This window comes from Octopus sinensis, linkage group LG24, assembly GCF_006345805.1.
Source record: "Octopus sinensis linkage group LG24, ASM634580v1, whole genome shotgun sequence".
Lineage (NCBI taxonomy): Eukaryota > Metazoa > Mollusca > Cephalopoda > Octopoda > Octopodidae > Octopus > Octopus sinensis.
Window position 1 is genome coordinate 8,079,310 of NC_043020.1, and position 19,654 is coordinate 8,098,963.

Consider the following 19,654-nt stretch of genomic DNA (forward strand, 5'->3'; position numbering starts at 1 on the left):
GGTCACCCTAACTCTCAGAATTTCCTTCTGTGAGTCTGTAACGCCCTAGATATGCTACATAGCTGCAATGCCCCGCCCCCCATCGACCCCCCCCCCTTCCTCACCTATTTCTTTACTACCCACAAGGGGCTAAACACAGAGAGGACAAACAAGAACAGTCAGATAGATTAAGTCAATTACATCGACCCCCCCCCCTCCCCAGTGCGTAACTGGTACTTATTTAATCGACCCCGAAAGGATGAAAGGCAAAGTCAACCTCGGCAGAATTTGAACTCAGAATGTAACGGCAGACGAAATACCGGTAAGCATTTTGCCCAGCGTGCTAACAATTCTGCCAGCTCGCCACCTTGCCCCTTCCTCACCCTTTTCGCTGTCAGGCTGTGTTGTGATGGTACCTGAAAAATCTTAATCCTCAACGGTTCAGCATACTTAGTTTTAGATAGGTCAGTTACTGAAAGAAGCCTGCCGTATATATACATACATGTGTGTGTGTGTGTGTGTGTGTGTGTGTGTGTCCTTGATGATTGGTGTTGGTTTGTTTATGTCCCTGTAACCTAACAGTTTGGCAAAAGTAATTGATAGAATAAGTACCAGGCTCCAAAAAATACACCCTGAGGTTGATTTGTTCAACTAAAATCATTGAAGGTGGTGCCCCAGCATGGCCACAGTCAAGTGAGTGAAACAAGTAAAAGATGTATATTGTACTGTAAGGGTTGTAAGTAATATTGAAATATATTTTACTTAATGCAAACTTTATTTGATGTTGAACTCAATACATTGGGTAGAGTTGACAGATATATTTATCAAGCCAAATGTTGAAAGTCTACATGGAGTTTTGCCCTTGGCTGTTTGTGAATACATATGCATATATATATGTGTGGCTGTGTGGTAAGAAACTTGCTTCCCAACCACAGGGTTCCAGGTTCAGTCCCACTGCATGGTACCTTGACGAATGTCTTCTACTATAGCCTCGGGCTGACCAAAGCTTTGTGAATGAATTTGGTGGATGGAAACTGAAAGAAGCCTGTCGTATATGCATGTGTGTGCTTTCATGTATGTGTTTGTCCCCCAACCATAATTTGACAACCAATGTTGGTGCGTTTACATCTCCATAACTTAGCGGTTTGGAAAAAGAGACTGATAGAATAAGTACTAGGTTTACAAAAAGTAAGTCCTAGGGTCGATTTTATTTGATGTTGAACTCAATACATTGGGTAGAGTTGACATATATTTATCAAGCCAAATGTTGAAAGTCTACGTGGAGTTTTGCCCTTGGCTGTTTGTGAGGTGGTACTCCAGTATGACCGCTGTCAAATGACTACAACAAGTAACAGAATAACAGAAAATGTGTGTGTGTGTGTGTTCGCGTGTATACATTATATATTCCACTATATATGTAGTGGAAATGTGCAGTTACGTATATGAATTTAATTGTTTGGGGATTAATTGTAACTTTGATTTGATAAAAACAACAATGAAAACCATTTGAAAAAGAAATAGATATCACTGTATTTACATGTGGGAAAGACATCAGCTGGCAGCAATGTGGAAAGTCTGCCTGGGAAATCACTACAAAGTATCTGAGAGAGTAAGGATGGCAGCTAGGAGCGAGACGATTAAGCATTGACTTGTAACTGTTAGAGTGGTTGAAAATGTTGTGGCTGTGTCTCTCTGTTGTGTAAGAACAGGACTGAAAGGGGTCGAATATGATGAGAATCACAAGAAAGAAACCAATGATTCAACCCTTTTGTTACTCTTTGCTCCTTTACTCTTCTACTTGTTTCAGTCATTTGACTGCGGTCATGCTGGAGCACCACCTTTAATCGAGCAACTCGACCCCGGGACTTATTCTTTTATAAGCCCAGTACTTATTCTATCGGTCTCTTTTGCCGAACCGCTAAGTAACGGGGACATAAACACACCAGCATCGGTTGTCAAGCAATGCTAGGGGGGACAAACAGACACACAAATATATACATACATACATGTGTGTGCATGTGTGTGCATATATATATATGTGTGTGTGTATAGAGAGAGAGAAAGAGAGAAGAGAGAGAGAGAGAGCTTTCAGTTTCTGTCTACCAAATTGACTCACAAGGCTTTGGTTGGCCTGAGGCTATAGCAGAGGACACTTGCCCAAGGTGCCATGCAATGGGACTGAACCCAGAACCACGTGGCTGGGAAGCAAGCTTCTTACCACACAGCCACTCCTGTACCTTTGTTAACATTTTTCTAAGATAGAACATCCTGTTATCAAACCCTATTTTGTCCATGACTTCCTTGATTTTCCTCATTTGCATATCCATGCACACACTTTTCTCTCTCTCTCTCTCTCTCTCTCTCTCTCTCTCCCTCACACACACACACACGCGCTTATATATGTGTAGGTGTGTAATGACGTCTCAATCATTAATAATAATGATAATTATCATCATCATCATCATAGAACAGTGCTAGGTGCAGCATTATATCTCAGAGAAATTTTCTCTTTAGAAGGTTTGTGTGTCACAAACACACTGTGCACTGTGTGACGTCATCTGGAGCATGCTGTGCTTTGCAGCACGCTGGGGTCTCTGAAGTGAAATTTATGAGATATAAGCATACAACCAGCACTGTTCTATGTTTGTGTGTACATTATTAATACCATACATGTCATTAATTTGACCAAATACTATTTCCCACTGCATTTCTTTATACATACATGCATAGACACAGGTAGACAGACAGACAGATAGATAGATAGATAGATAGATAGATAGATAGATAGATAGATAGATAGATAGATAGATAGATAGATGGACAGACGGACAGACAGACAGACAGACAGACAGGCAGACCGACAAACTGATAGACAGACAGACAGATAGATAGATAGAATGATATGTAGATAGATAGAATGATAGATAGATAAACAGACAGAATGATAGATAGATAGATAGATAGATGGACAGACAGACAAACAGAATGATAGATAGACAGATAGAGAGAGAGATATATATATTTTTTATTTCTTTACTACCCACAAGAGGGTAAACATAGAGGGACAAACAAGGACAGACAAAGGGATTAAATCGATTACATCGACCCCAGTGCGAAACTGGTACTTAATTTATCGACCCCGAAAGGATGAAAGGCAAAGTCGACCTCGACGGAATTTGAACTTAGAACGTAATGGCAGACGAAATACCTATTTCTTTACTACCCACAAGGGGCTAAACACAGAGAGGACAAACAAGGACAGACAAAGAGATTAAATCGATTACATCGACCCCAGTGCGAAACTGGTACTTTATTTATCGACCCCGAAAGGATGAAAGGCAAAGTCAACCTGGGCGGAATTTGAACTCAGAACGTAACGGCAGACGAAATACCGCTAAGCATTTCGTCCGGCGCACTAACGTTTCTGCCAGCAGATAGATAGATAGATAGATAAAGATGTCAAAGGACATGTGATAGGCACATACTATAAGTAGTCAACCAAACCAGGTGTCTAAACTCTGATGTTAGGTGCAAGGGATGTCGGATCTGCATAAATAGCAGTTGGCTATAGGCAATCAGTATGAGCCTCTGGCTCCTTCCTGATTTCCTGCTATATATTTTGCCCTGCATGTTAACAGTTCTGTCTATTTGCCACCGTGGAGGCGCAATGGCCCAGTGGTTAGGGCAGCGGACTTGCGGTCATAGGATCGCGGTTTCGATTCCCAGACCGGGCGTTGTGAGTGTTTATTGAGCGAAAATACCTAAAGCTCCACGAGGCTCCGGCAGGGGATGGTGGTGAACCCTGCTGTACTCTTTCACCACAACTTTCTCTCACTCTTACTTCCTGTTTCTGTTGTGCCTGTATTTCAAAGGGCCGGCCTTGTCACTCTCTGTGTCACGGTGAATATCCCCGAGAACTACGTTAAGGGTACACGTGTCTGTGGAGTGCTCAGCCACTTACACGTTAATTTCACGAGCAAGCTGTTCCGTTGAACAACAAATACATAGCTACCCGTCACTGTCTCTCATTAGTTACTATTTTATTGCATCTCTCATTCTGTTTCCCCTTCATCATAATCTCTTTCAACTATAACTCACCACCTTTGTCTGTCTGTTTGTGTCTGTCTCTTTTATCTCTATTCTATTCATACCCTTGGTCACAATTTCTTGAATGAACAGTGACATTATAGTTGCCAAGGACAAGGCAACACCTCAAGTGTTGGTGCCACAGTTACATATAACTTGTACATTCTATGAAGTAGTTGGTGTTATGGAATGTTGAATCATTCAAACAGTGATGTAAATGGAACATACAAGTGAAACACCTCTAGAAGGACAATAGCTCCAAAACAAATAGGGACTGGATTGGACAATGATGTGTCATCAAACATATGTGAGGATGGACGCAATTATGATAACAATAGTAAAAATATTTATTGTGTGTATTGTTAAATAGACAGATGGAATGGAAGTACTCCGTCGGTTACGACGACGAGGGTTCCGGTTGATCCGATCAACGGAACAGCCTGCTCGTGAAATTAACGTGCAAGTGGCTGGGCACTCCACAGACACGTGTACCCTTAACGTAGTTCTCAGGGATATTCACCGTGACACAGAGAGTGACAAGGCCGGCCCTTTGAAATACAGGTACAACAGAAACAGGAAGTAAGAGTGAGAGAAAGTTGTGATGAAAGAGTACAGCAGGGGTCACCACCACCCCCTGCCGGAGCCTCGTGGAGCTTTAGGTGTTTTCGCTCAATAAACACTCACAACGCTCGGTCTGGGAATCGAAACCACGATCCTACGACCGCGAGTCCGCTGCCCTAACCACTGGGCCATTGCGCTTCCTAAATAGACAGATATTACATGGAGGCAGATATCTATTCACCTATCTATTTCTATATATATATATAATCATCATTGTTTTACTGTCCACTTTTCCATGCTTGTGTGGATCAGATGGAATTTACTGAGGCAGATTTCTGCAGCTGGATGCTCTTCCTGTCACCAACCCTCATTTGTTTCCAAGCAAGGTAATATTTACAGATGGCCAGAAATGTTTCCACTAAATATTGGAACTGTGCAGGTGGCACGTAAAAAGCACCCACTACACTCACGGAGTGGTCGGCGTTAGGAAGGGCATCCAGCTGTAGAAACATTGCCAGATAAGACTGGAGCCTGGTGCAGCCTTCTGGCTTCCCAGATTCCCGGTCGAACCGTCCAACCCATGCTAGCATGGGGAACGGACGTTAAATGATGATGATGATGATGAGTGACACTGCTTATATGACAGTGACACTCATTTACAACTGCTACACGACGTCAAAACAAGGTGGCCATGCTGGACCACTGAAATCCCTTTTTTTAATTTTTTGTTTATTTTCTCTTATTCCTTCCTGTTAAAGAGCATAGGCTCGAAATGTAAAAGACTTCTTCATTTCCCTGAGCATCAAACTAATACACTTGCTTGTTGTTCATACACCTGTCTTTGTCTTTTGTTTTTCTGTATATTTCAACTATAGATATTTATATATGTATATATGGGCTTCTTCACTTTCCATTTACCACATATACTCTCAAAGGTTTGGTCAGCTAGGGTCTTTGGTAGAAAACAGTTGTTCAATGTGCCACACAGTGGTATCAAATGTAAAAGTATGCATTTGTGAAGCAAACTTCTGAGTCACACAGAGCCATATCTACACACACACACAAGTATATATACATATATATATGTATATATATAATAAATATTAGGGAATAAATCCAAATTTACAGGGAAAAAATCAGATTTAGGATTAAATCCAATTTTATAGTAAAATATTATATAATATTATTAGAGACAAAACCACTATTTTGCAAAACAAACAAGGAAAGACTTAATCAATACATAAAATTTTAATAAAAAGTCAAAAAAACCGCCACTACAATTGTTTCTTGTCTTGATCGACAATCTTCAGGTGGACTTCCAATAAGTCAGTTTCAAATTTGAAACTGACTTATTGGAAGTCCACCTGAAGATTGTCGATCAAGACAAGAAACAATTGTAGTGGCGGTTTTTTTGACTTTTTATTAAAATTTTATGTATTGATTAAGTCTTTCCTTGTTTGTTTTGCAAAATAGTGGTTTTGTCTCTAATAATATTATATGTATATATATATATATATATAGAGAGAGAGAGAGAGAGATTTGAATTATTATGTATTTGTAATTTTGTATTGTTAGATTGTTCTAAAAATATGCAACGACTGGATAAACATTGAAAGAATGAACAACAATAAAAGACTCCATTTGTGTGTGTGTGTGTGTGTGTGTGTGTGTGTGTGTGTGTGTGTGTGTGTGTGTGTGCGTGTGTGTGTGTGTGTGTGTGAGAGAGAGAGAGAGAGAGAGAGATAAAAGGTAGTTCTCAATATTGAGGTTGTTTCTGAACATCTATTGAGAAAAACTATTTCAGGGAAGCATCTAGAAACTCAAACATTTGGTCTACTACTACTACTACTACTACTACTAGTAATAGTAGTAGTAGTAGTAGTAGTAGTAGTAGTAGTATGCTAGTAGTAGTAGTATGCTAGTAGTAGTAGTATGCTAGTAGTAGTAGTATACTAGTAGTAGTATGCTAGTAGTAGTAGTAGTAGTAGTAGTAGTATGCTAGTAGTAGTAGTATGCTAGTAGTAGTAGTATGCTAGTAGTAGTAGTATACTAGTAGTAGTAGTAGTATACTAGTAGTAGTAGTATACTAGTAATAGTAGTATACTAGTAATAGTAGTAGAAGTAGTGGCAGCAGTGTTTCTATTGGTACACACACACGCACGCGCACGCACGCACATGCTCATAGATGCGAGAGCATGTGTATGTTTAAAAATAGACTGCGGCATGGCTGAATGCCTTCGAAGTTTGCTTCCCAATCACAAGATCCAAGGTTCGATTTCACAGCATGACGTCTTGGCCAAGCATCATTTACCATGCCGAGTCTCGCTCTTGCTGTCACTGCTGCTTCACATCCACCACATCTCCCAAATAAAAAAAAACCCTCTCACCATTTCCACCTCTTCACATAGCATTTCCACTGGTTCCGCCAGCACTCCTGCTCCTTTCTAAAATCTCCCACAAATAAAATCTGAATGCTAAAGAATGACAACAGGTTCATTCCATCTTGTGTTATGTTTATTTATGTATATATGTATGTGTATATATATATATATACACAGGAGGCGCAGGAGTGGCTGTGTGGTAAGTAGCTTGCTAACCAACCACACGGTTGCGGGTTCAGTCCCACTGCGTGGCATCTTGGGCAAGTGTCTTCTGCTATAACCGCCGGGCCGACCAATGCCTTGTGAGTGGATTTGGTAGACGGAAACTGAAAGAAGCCTGTCGTATATATGTATATATATGTATATGTGTGTGTGTTTGTGTGTCTGTGTTTGTCCCCCTAGCATTGCTTGACAATCGATGCTGGTGTGTTTACGTCCCCGTCACTTAGCGGTTCGGCAAAAAGAGACCGATAGAATAAGTACTAAAAGGTGGTGCTCCAGCATGGCCGCAGTCAAATGACTGAAACAAGTAAAAGAGTAAAAGAGTAAAGAGTATATATATATGTGTGTGTGTCATCATCATCATCATCATCGTTTAGCGTCCGTTTTCCATGCTAGCATGGGTTGGACGGTTCTACTGGGGTCTGTGAAGCCAGAAGGCTTCATCAGGCCCAGTCAAATCTGGCAGTGTTTCTACGGCTGGATGCCCTTCCTAACGCCAACATGTAAAAATATACAAACTGGGACAAGAACGCAAAATATTTAGAAGACGATACAAAAAACACGGACGGGACATTCAAAGCCTTCAATCTTCAGTCAAGAACCAGATCATCCTCGCAATTTCGGTTGATTAATCTTGAGTCTGGCAGTGTTTCTACGGCTGGATGCCCTTCCTAACGCCAACATGTAAAAAAATACAAACTGGGACAAGAACGCAAAACATTTAGAAGACGATACAAAAAACACGGACGGGACATTCGAAGCCTTCAATCTTCAGTCAAGAACCGGATCATCCTCGCAATTTCGGTTGATTAATCTTGAGATTGCTCCGACCTGGCCAGCCCCAAAGGAAAATCTAAGCCAAGCACAGGGTGTGATGGGTAAATTGTCACAACTTTATAGTTTTAATTTCATGCATATGTGCATTGTGTGTTTTTGATTTTGTCAACTCACAGTATAGTAGGGTCAGTTGGGCACCATCCGTGAGAAGAACAGCACAATGATACAATTCACTCTGCCTGAAATTTGGAAACAACATGCTTGGCACTCATGCCAGAAGCTCCAACACAAACATTTCAGAGTGTTTGGGTGAGGACAGTGCAATCTGAGACCATGTACTGAGATTGATAAAAATCAAACATCCAGTCAACATCATAGTGTTTGGAGTGATCCCTAGTGATGGCAACATTTTGCTTCCATTCATTTACCCACACGACCTCAGACTTAATATGGAAGCCTACATCAAGTGCCTGGAGAAGGCAGTGCTGCCCTGAATCAACAGGGTGTCTGCTGGAAGACCCTGTGTCTGGCAACAGGATTCTGCATCATGTCACACAAGCAGGAAGACCCAGTTATGGCTGTCATATGATTTCTGCAACCACATCACCCCTAACCTCTGGCCACCTAACTCCCCAGACTGCAACCCCCTTGATTATTATGGGTGGGGCGCAGTTGAGCAAAAGACTAACAAAACTCTTTGTAACACTGAAGATGAACTGAAGACAAGGATTATGGCAGCATTCACCAGCTTAAGCAAGGAGACTGTCCAGAAGATTCCAAAGTCGTTTGGAGGTCGTGGTTGAAGCCAACGGTGATTTTATTGAATAAATTTGCTCCTTAGTATTTCAAGATATTTTTGTGCAATTTTGGTAAATATATCTGTTAAAATGAGATGTCAGTGTATTTTCATTTTTGCGTAATTTAGACAACAGTTTATTCACCGTACCCTGTATATATATATTTATATATTCCTTCTGTGGACTTTGCCCTTTCTCTTTTCCGATGAAGAGCTATGCTCAAAATGTCAAAGACTCTCTATCGAACATCAAACTAATACATTCCTTGTGCATGTCCTCTTGTCTGTTATTGTAAATTTTATTGTTTGTTTAATTGAATTGACTCTACATACATACATACATACGAACATACGCACAACTAGCTGATAACATATAAGAAGGGAACTGTAGTCACAGTCGTGTTTATTTCAACAATTATCTGTGTGTAAACAAACTCTACACACACTAACAGTGTGACAGTTGCTATTGCTGCTACAAGAGCCCTCATCATCGTTTTAGTTCGACCTAATCATTGCTCACTTACTCCTGGTCTCCTGACGGGACAGATGATAAGCTTGATATTTTTTTTTGTTAATTTGCGTGTATATCTATTGCGGGGGAAGATGTGTCTCTAGGGGAGTGTTTTGTGCAGGCAGAAAGATATGGTGTGTACTTCACTAAAGATTGGTAGATAGATAAGTACACTGTGGTGGGCGTTAGGAAGGGCATCCAGCCGTAGAAACACTGCCAGATTTGACTGGGCCTGATGAAGCCTTCTGGCTTCACAGACCCCAGTAGAACCGTCCAACCCATGCTAGCATGGAAAACGGACGCTAAACGATGATGATGATGATGATGATGATGATGAAGTAGTATTTATTATGTAATAGTATCTATCTGGGAAATATATAAAATTGTGTAACATGAATCTTTACAAATTTATTTTATCAGGATGTTTCCTATACATATATATATATATGTATATATATATATATATATATATATCAATGAAGGCGCATGGCTCAGTGGTTAGAGTGTCAAGCTTGCAATCGTGAGGTTGTGAGTTTGATTCCTGGACCAGGCTGCGTGTTGTGTTCTTGAGCAAGACACTTTATTTCATGTTGCTCCAGTTCACTCAGCTGTAGAAATGAGTTGTGACATCACTTGTGCCAAGCTGTATCATGGCCTTTGCCTTTCCCTTGGACAACATCAGTGGTGTGGAGCGAGGATGCTGGTATGCATGAGCGACTGTTGGCCTTCCACAAACAACCTTGCCCGGACTTGTGCCTCGTAGGATAACTTTCTAGATGCAATCCCATGGTCATTCATGGGTCTCCAAAGGGGTCTCCTCCCCACTATACTCTTTTACTCTTTTTACTCTTTTACTTGTTTCAGTCATTTGACTGCGGCCATGCTGGAGCACCGCCTTTTAGTCGAGCTAATCGACCCCGGGACTTATTCTTTTGTAAGCCCAGTACTTATTCTATCGGTCTCTTTTGCCGAACCGCTAACTAACGGGGACATAAACACACTAGCATCAGTTGTCAAGCAATGCTAGGGGGACAAACACAGACACACAAACACACACACGCATATATATATATATATATATACATATATACGACGGGCTTCTTTCAGTTTCCGTCTACCAAATCCACTCACAAGGCTTTGGTTGGCCCGAGGCTATAGTAGAAGACACTTGCCCAAGGTGCCACGCAGTGGGACTGAACCCGGTACCATGTGGTTGGTAGACAAGCTACTTACCACGCAGCCACTCCTGCGCCCTATATATATAATCAGGTGGAGGCGCAATGGCCCAGTGGTTAGGGCAGCGGACTCGCGGTCATAGGATCGCGGTTTCGATTCCCAGACCGGGTGTTGTGAGTGTTTATTGAGCGAAAACACCTAAAGCTCCACGAGGCTCCGGCAGGGGATGGTGGTGATCCCTGCTGTACTCTTTCACCACAACTTTCTCTCACTCTTACTTCCTGTTTCTGTTGTACCTGTATTTCAAGGGGCCGGCCTTGTCACTCTCTGTGTCACGGTGAATATCCCCGAGAACTACGTTAAGGGTGCACGTGTCTGTGGAGTGCTCAGCCACTTACACGTTAATTTCATGAGCAGGCTGTTCCGTTGATTCGGATCAACCGGAACCCTCATCGTCGTAACCGACGGAGTGCTTCAATCAAAACAATATATAATCATCATATTCATCGGCGTTGTTGTTTAATGTCTGCTTTCGATGCTGGTATCAGTTGGACAGTTTATTTGTACTGTATTCTTATTATTCAGTTTGTTCGTCACATTCAAGTACCTGTGTGTTTATTGGTATTTCATTTATTTCATTCCATTTGAGAAAAATTGAAGCATGTCTGACAAGTCTAAAGCTTATTGAATTTATTTTGTGTGTGATTTTTGGCCCACCCTGTATATGTACATATGTATGTGTGTAGAGAGAAAGAGAGAGTGTATGAAAAGATTAGTTTGTGAGTGAGAGAAGAGAAAAGAAATCAAGGCAGGATACATTCACACTCAACATTATTAGGTCAACGCAAGAAGTAGAAAGAGTTAACTATGATATTTGAGACCTGTTTTGATACCAGATGTGTTATAACAGTAAAGGAGTGACTATTACACAAAGTGTATGCCTAGTGTGTGTGTGTGTGTGTGTGTGTGTGTGTGTGTGTGTGTGTGCTGCTGCTGCTGCTGCTGCTGCAGCAGCAGCATAGTCCCAGTTTAATCCTACTTGAGACACACCTATGATCTATAGGTTTCCAGCCATTACTATTGTGTCTGTTAGGGTTAGGGGTTAGGGTTAGAAATTTGGGGATGCTCTTCAGCAAATGATACTCTTTGTGGAGATTTCCGGAGATTCGGCTGTTATTTCTGAAACTCTGTGAAACCACATAGAGGTGCTGTCTTTGTTTCACTTTGTAATTTGTGTGCATATGTGTGTGTGTGTGTGTGTGTGTGTGGTTGCAATATGGAATTGGAATGTTAATGTCTCGGAATTGCAAAACGTAGTAATGCACTTGTGGCAGTGGCAGTGATGGGGTGGTTATTAAGGACATTCTTTGGTACATGACAGAACAAAACAGACCATTTATTGCAGTTCTATTCTTCATTTGCTCCAAATGTAGACTATCCCTTCTCTCTGTCTCTCCACAACGTTTCTCTCTCTCTCTCTCTCTCTCTCTCTCTCTCTCTCCATAATATTAACTTATGTTGATTGTCCACGGACATGCAAGACAAAAAGGCCACTTTATCATTGTTGTATTCTAAAGGACAGCATTTGTTTGGTACGACACATTCATTATGTAATTGTATAGGAGTGTGGGTGTACATACTGTAATATATAGGTATGGCTTTTAAGCTATAAATAAAAACATACAAATGGTGTTAGTGTGTATGGGCATTTACATGTGTGTTCATGCATACATACATATACACACACACACACAATATATATATATATATATGCATATATATATATATAGATATATATATATATATATATATGCATATATATATATATATTATATATATATATATATATTATTATATATATATATATATATGCATATATATATATATATGCATATATAATATATATATATATATATTATATATATGCATATATATATATATGCATATATCTGTCTGATGAACGGCAACGAGAAACTCAGAGTAACAGATTTTGTTGAATTTTCTGCTGCTTAAAATAAAGTATATAAATATATATATATATATATATATATATATATATATATTATTATATATATATATATATATATATATACATGTGTGTGGTGTGTGTGTGTGTGCATACTCACAGATAAGTGAGTAAAAAAAGCAAAGAGGGAGCTACTGAACAAAAAATACTACAGAGACAAGTAAAAGCTTGTGTTTAAAAAGTGTAGAAATATAAAGCAAAAAGTAACAACCAAAGATGTGTACAATGAAGCCGAATACACCAAAGGAAGAAACAGAAGACAATCTAGTGTATTGGGTGGCACCCTTTGTCATGGGGAAGGAAAAAGAATGGAAAAGTGAGTTGAGAGTCAGGAGAAAGAGAGAAGACCTCTGTTCACATAGGAAATCTCAGGTAGGATGAAAACTAGTGGTGGAGTAGGATGGCTGGAAGTGGAGGCACAATCTGGGTTGTAATGAGATGAAATCAGGGAAAGAGTAATGAGAGAATGAGAATTGGTTAGGAAAAGTAGGAGAGAAAGTGAAAAAGAAGGTGGAGAAGAATAGCAAGGGAGAGAAGGCGGGGTGCGAAGTGAGAAGCTCATGAAATTAGTTTTGGTTTCTGTGTGGTTTGATGTGTAGGTTGTGCATCTTGTTGAAGAGGGCTCCCTATGTGCAGTGTGTTTGTGTGGTGTGTTAGGGTGTGATGAATTGTACAAAGGGGTAATAGGTTAGAGATACGTTTCTAGATTTAAGATGAGATGATGTGTATACCTATTTCTTTATTACCCACAAGGGGCTAAAACGGAGGGGACAAACAAGGACAGACATAGGTATTAAGTCGATTACATCGACCCCAGTGCATAACTGGTACTTAATTTATCGACCTCGAAAGGATGAAAGGCAAAGTCGACCTCGGCGGAATTTGAACTCACAACGTAACGCAGACGAAATACCGCTAAGCATTTCGCCCGGCGTGCTAACGTTTCTGCCAGACCACTGTGTGTGTGTGCGTTCCCATGTTGTGCCAGTGTAGTTTATGGTATGCTTAATCTATAAAGGTTGACTTTGCCTTTCATCCTTTCGGGGTCGATAAATTAAGTACCAGTTCCGCACTGGGGTCGATGTTATTGACTTAATACCTATGTCTGTCCTTGTTTGTCCCCTCTATGTTTAGCCCCTTGTGGGTAATAAAGAAATAGGTATGCTTAATCTATATGGATGTATAGATATATAGAATAGTGTATATGATCAATTTTTATCAGATTTCTTGGTGCTTATACAACATAATGAAATGAATACTAAAAGAGGAATATTTCTTACCTTAAAATAAAATTAAATAAAAAAAATTTTTCATTTGTTTAACACCTTTCCATAACTGCTCTCTCATTTCCTCCTCCTCCTCTGTGATTCTTTATCATATACACTGTGTGTATAGTGTTTTTTCACTCATTGCCTGCACCAAGCCTAGTATGTGCCCTCATCCTGCACCTCTTACCTCAACTTGTTCTGTATCTCTCTTTTAGTCTCTCTCTCTCTCTCTCTCTCTCCTCCTTTCACTATATGATTTAAAGTGTGACTGGAAAAATCTACCAACCAACCAACCAACTACCATTTATATTGACTATTATCATATTCATCATCATCACCATCATCATTTAATGTCTGCTCGCCATGTTGGCATGGGTTAGGCGGTTTGACTGGCATGGCTTCTACAGCTGGATGCCCCTCCTAACACCAACCACTCCCAGGGTATAACGGGAGCTTTTATGTGCCACCAGCACCTGTGCCATTTACATGATACTAACGATGACCACAACTACAATTCATGGGTGAGTGCCACGAACATGACACCAGCAACGACTATGATTAATGGCTGCCACTTATATTACACACACACACACACCACTCTCTTGCACGCACACACACACACACTCTCTTGCACGCACACACACACACTCTCTTGCACGCACACACACACACACTCTCTTGCACGCACACACACACACTCTCTTGCACGCACGCACACACACACACTCTCTTGCACGCACACACACACACTCTCTTGCACGCACACACACACACACTCTCTTGAACGCACACACGCACACACTCTTGCACGCACACACTCTTGCACGCACACACACACACACTCTCTTGTACACACACACACACACATTCTCTTGCACGCACACACACACTCTCTTGCACGCACACACACACACACTCTTGCACGCATACACACACACTCTCTTGCATGCACACACACACACTCTCTTGCACACACACACAGTTACTCTCTTGCACGCACACACACACACTCTCTTGCACGCACACACACACACTCTTGCACGCACACACACACACACTCTCTTGCATGCACACACACACACACACTAACTGCATGCTTTCATTAGAAGTATATTGTGTTTCGTATGTCTTTACTTTAGTGTTTAAATGTTTTGTATTTTCATTGTCTTTGCGACAATGACAAGAATAAATGAATATCATCATCATCGTCATCACCGTCATCATTTCAACTGCTAATGTTTCTATCTCTGCTGCCACGGCCACGGTGGTTGCACCATCTGTACTGCCATTCATTATTCCCATCACCAATACTACCACTCTCACCACCACCACCACCACTCTCACCACCACCACTACCACCACCACCATCACTACCACCACCACCACCACTCTCACCACCACCACTACCACCACCACCATCACTACCACCACCACCACCACTCTCACCACCACCACTACCACCACCACCATCACTACCACCACCACCACTACCACCACCACCATCACTATCACCACCACCATCACTAACACACCACCACCACCACTCTCACCACCACCACTACCACCACCACCATCACTACCACCACCACCACCACCACTCTCACCACCACCACTACCACCACCACCACCACTACCACCACCACTCTCACCACCACCACTACCACCACCACCATCACTACCACCACCACCACCACTCTCATCACCACCACTACTGCTACTGTTACTTCCATCACTACCACCACCCTTCATTACTACAACTACAGTCACCACCACTACCACCACCACTATGGCGATCAATACCCTTAAGTACACAGATAGCTATGTATACACATATATACACACATATATATAAGCCATGTTACTTTCCTTCCCATGCCCTTCAACTTCAAGACCTGATCTACAAGAGGGTTGCTTGCGCTTTCCTTTACAGTTCACCTCTGTTCAGTTACCTTGATTTTTTACTTTTTTGTTTTTCTGTTCGTTATTTTTTTTCTTCTTTCCTCTGAAGAATTTTTGTGGGGAAGAAATCTCAGTATTCTTCCTCTCATAACAACTCAGTCCCAGCGTTTCCAATACACACACACACATACACACACACATATATATATATATATGTATATGCACTCACAAACATATGCATACACACTTATTTTCCTGATCTGCTGTCTATCTACATGCCTTTCTTCATGACCATTTACCTATATAACTACCTATCTTTTTATTAGCTTGTGTATCTTTTCCTTCCCCCCTTCCCCCATCTCTCTTTCGAATATATTTATATATATATATATATATATATATATATATATATAGATAGATAGATAGAGATATACACATATACATACACACATCTATTTATCTTCGAGATTCAGCTTTCTCTCTCATTTTCCCTCAACAATCCTCACCTTCTAATACATATCTATCTATATATATATATATATATGTAATTTTTTTCAGGGTCTAATAGAATCGAAGTATATATATATATATATATATATATATATATATATATATATATATATACATACATATAATTTTTTCCAGGGTGTAATAGAATCAAAGTGTATATATATATATATATATTAATATATATATATATATATATATATGTTGTATGTATGTATATACATGTATGTATAAAGATCAGTGCTAAAAAAATAAAACAAAAGAATCTGTAAACCATAACAACAGTCTGGATTACTCTTTAGAGTTGTCACTATCCATGTGGTAGCTAGGCCAAACCAAACCGGAACAAGCAAACAAAAAGCCTGATTGACCAATGAAAATATCATATCTGGCGCCCTTTTCCACACACATCAGTGCACACAATTTTTGTGTTGAATTACCCAACTACCACCATCACAACCACTGACTCATATCGTGTAATTCACTCCCAGTTTCCATCCTGTTTCTCTCTGTTATTCCTTCAGCCATAATTGTTGAATATATTTTTTGCACTTCCTCATATGTATTGAGTTCTTTGCTGATTCATCTTTTTTACCCAATGATGTTTGCTTTGTCGTTGTGAAAGATTTTATTTCCAGTTTTATGTATATGCTAACATAACACACACACACACGCACGCACGCACACACACATGCACTGAAGTTGCAAAGTTTTTAGGCAGCAATTTTGCTCGTTTTTTTTTTGTGTTTTTGTATTCTGTATTTCTTCTTTATTATTCTCAGTATACACACTGTGTAAAACTTGTGCATGTTTATACAGTTGCACACACGCACTCACACACACACTCATATACACCCATGTCCCTATATATATATATACATTGAGAGAGAGAGAGACAGACAGACAGACAAGTAGATAACTAAATACATGCATACATAAACACACACACTCATATGTATGTATATATATATATGTAACGGATAAAGTGTGTTTCATTTTCAGTATTTGAACAAACATTTTTTTAGTTATAGTTGTTCTCTGTATTCAAACTCTGGTGGGTTTTTTTTAAAACCTTCACCTGACCCATCCTTGTTTTTGCAGTATTTTTTGTTTTTGTTTTACTTGCACAAGTATCTTAAATTTCATTATTATCATTATTATTGTTGCTGTCTGTTGTTGTTGTTGGTCAGCATTGACTAAAAATTTATTTCAGGAAAAATAATAGGCCAAAAATCAAAAACTATATACACACCACAAACTCACCTCTCTCTTTCTCTCTCTCCTCACACACACACACACACACTATATAAATTTTATATATATTTAAAATGCGCTCACAAAAATAATATATACTATTATTTTATGCATACATTCACACTCACCCCCCATATTCTCCAGTCACTCCCTCACTCAGACTTGTTTCCCAATTTGAACTATTTCAAAACTTTCATTATCAGTTTGTGCACTTCTGCTCTACCACCACTGCCACTACTGCTCTTTCCACTGCTGTGACTACTGGTATTGTCAAACCTCCCCTCCTGGCTCTAGAGTTTACCTTATCAAAGCTACATTCTGTGTTCATTATTACCGGAGCTTTGCACCGGTTCAGTACAGTACCGAACAGTTATTAGTACCGTGTGTGGTGTAGAGTAGATTGTTGTTTCACCCTCTTGGTTTAGAACTGATCTCCTTCGTTGAACTGTGTCATTCAAAAGAAAAACTTCTGCAATATCATCCGATCTAATTATCGTTCAGCTGCTGACTGACTCTAAGTGTTAAAATGTCCATGTAAGAAGAAATTCTCTTAATATTCTTCTTCTTCAACTTCTTCCTTTTCTTCTTCTTCTTATTGTCATTATTGTTTTAAACTGGAAATCTTAAGTCTTTTAATTTACATTCAAGTCTTACTTTGATTAATTTAAGACCCGTCATATCATATCTATTTAGCTAATTTGAGATTAATCATATCTTATCTATTCAGATTTTACTGTCAGCTAATTTTTAAAGACTAGTCAGATTTTACCTATTCAGATCTTACTGAGACTGGTCATTATAGTAACTTCTCAAGTCTTAGGGTCTTGCTATCAACTTAAGGTTAGTTATATCATACCCATTCAAATCTTACTGTCAATTCATCTAAGACGAGTAAGATCTTACCTATTCAGCTTTTACTAAGACTAGTCATATCGTACATATTCAGGTCCCAAGGTCTCACTATCGGCTTATTTAAGACTAGTCATATCTTATTCAGATTTTACTCTGTTTATCTAAAACTGGGCAGATCTTAACTATTCAGATCTCACTAAGACTAGTCACATTTTTCATATCCAGCTCTTTCTATCAGCTCATATAAGACTAGACATATTCTACCTAAGACAAATCTAAGACTTGTCACATCTTACCTATTTGGGTGTTATAACCAGCTTAATGTAAGACTGGCCATGCCTTACCTTCTGTTTTTGTAAAACCTTAAAAATAAATTAAATTAAATATAAAAGAAGGTAGAGAAAAGGTAATTGAAGAAATTAGGATTAAATTATTTCTACAACATGAATTTGTATGTGGTTATGTTTGTGTTTGTATTTTTATTTTTGTTGTATTGTTGATGTCAGTTTTCTTGTTATTTATGTTTTTTAACACTTCACGCAGAAACAGATTCTGATTTCTGAGAGATATACACGTTTCTCCCGCATTCCATCATATGACACCTCTTGCCTGAGCATCATCATCATCATCTTCATCATTATTATGTTCATTATTGTTATTATTATTATTATTGTCGTCATCATCTTACTAATTAATTACTCTTATATACATCATCCCTCTTTCTTTTCTAATCAATTAATACGTGAATTACTGTGGCATATGAAAGTGGAGTTTTAAGAGATAAACACCACCAAACACACACACACTCTCCCCTCCCTCTCTCTCTCTCTCACACACACACACCACACACACATTTGTTTTAAACCCCTTCATCATTTGCTGTCATTCAGTTTTTACCGAAGAGTAGAGAGCAGACTTGTTCTGTGAAACCCTAACAACCCCCGTCTCTAAGCTGAAAACAACAGTTATCCAACCATGGGAGAATATTTTGCTCTCTTCTTCTTTATCTTCTTCTTTCTTCTTTTAATTGCCCCTTAGAGTTAATTCTGTCCACCTATCATCTATTTATCCTCTGTTGTTGTTTAACCCCAGGTAAGCCCCCAAAATATATTACCCCAATATCCATAAGGTAAATTTATTAAATAGAAAACCGACTGGATTTTCAAATCGAACTTGTGCATGAAACCCTCTCACCTGATTATAAAGTATAATTCTTAAACAGGTAACAGAAATTGATTGGGAAAAAAAAATCAATATGTACATACATACATGTACATTGATGTTGCAATATAAAATTAGGTCAATTAATTAAAACTAGGTAACAAATTGCAAACAAAAAAATATTGTCGGAAAACTACC

At 39.4% G+C, this 19,654-nt stretch overlaps 1 long non-coding RNA gene across 1 annotated transcript in view; it reads right to left on the reverse strand.

Annotated features, from left to right (window-relative positions):
- Nucleotides 1–9,210: 9,210 nt before the first annotated feature.
- The window catches only part of LOC118767788, a 16,491-nt gene continuing 6,047 nt past the window's right edge, over nucleotides 9,211–19,654 (reverse strand). The window contains exon 3 of the long non-coding RNA XR_005003704.1: nucleotides 9,211–9,221. This is a non-coding gene — a long non-coding RNA (uncharacterized LOC118767788). The remainder of the gene's footprint in view (nucleotides 9,222–19,654) is intronic.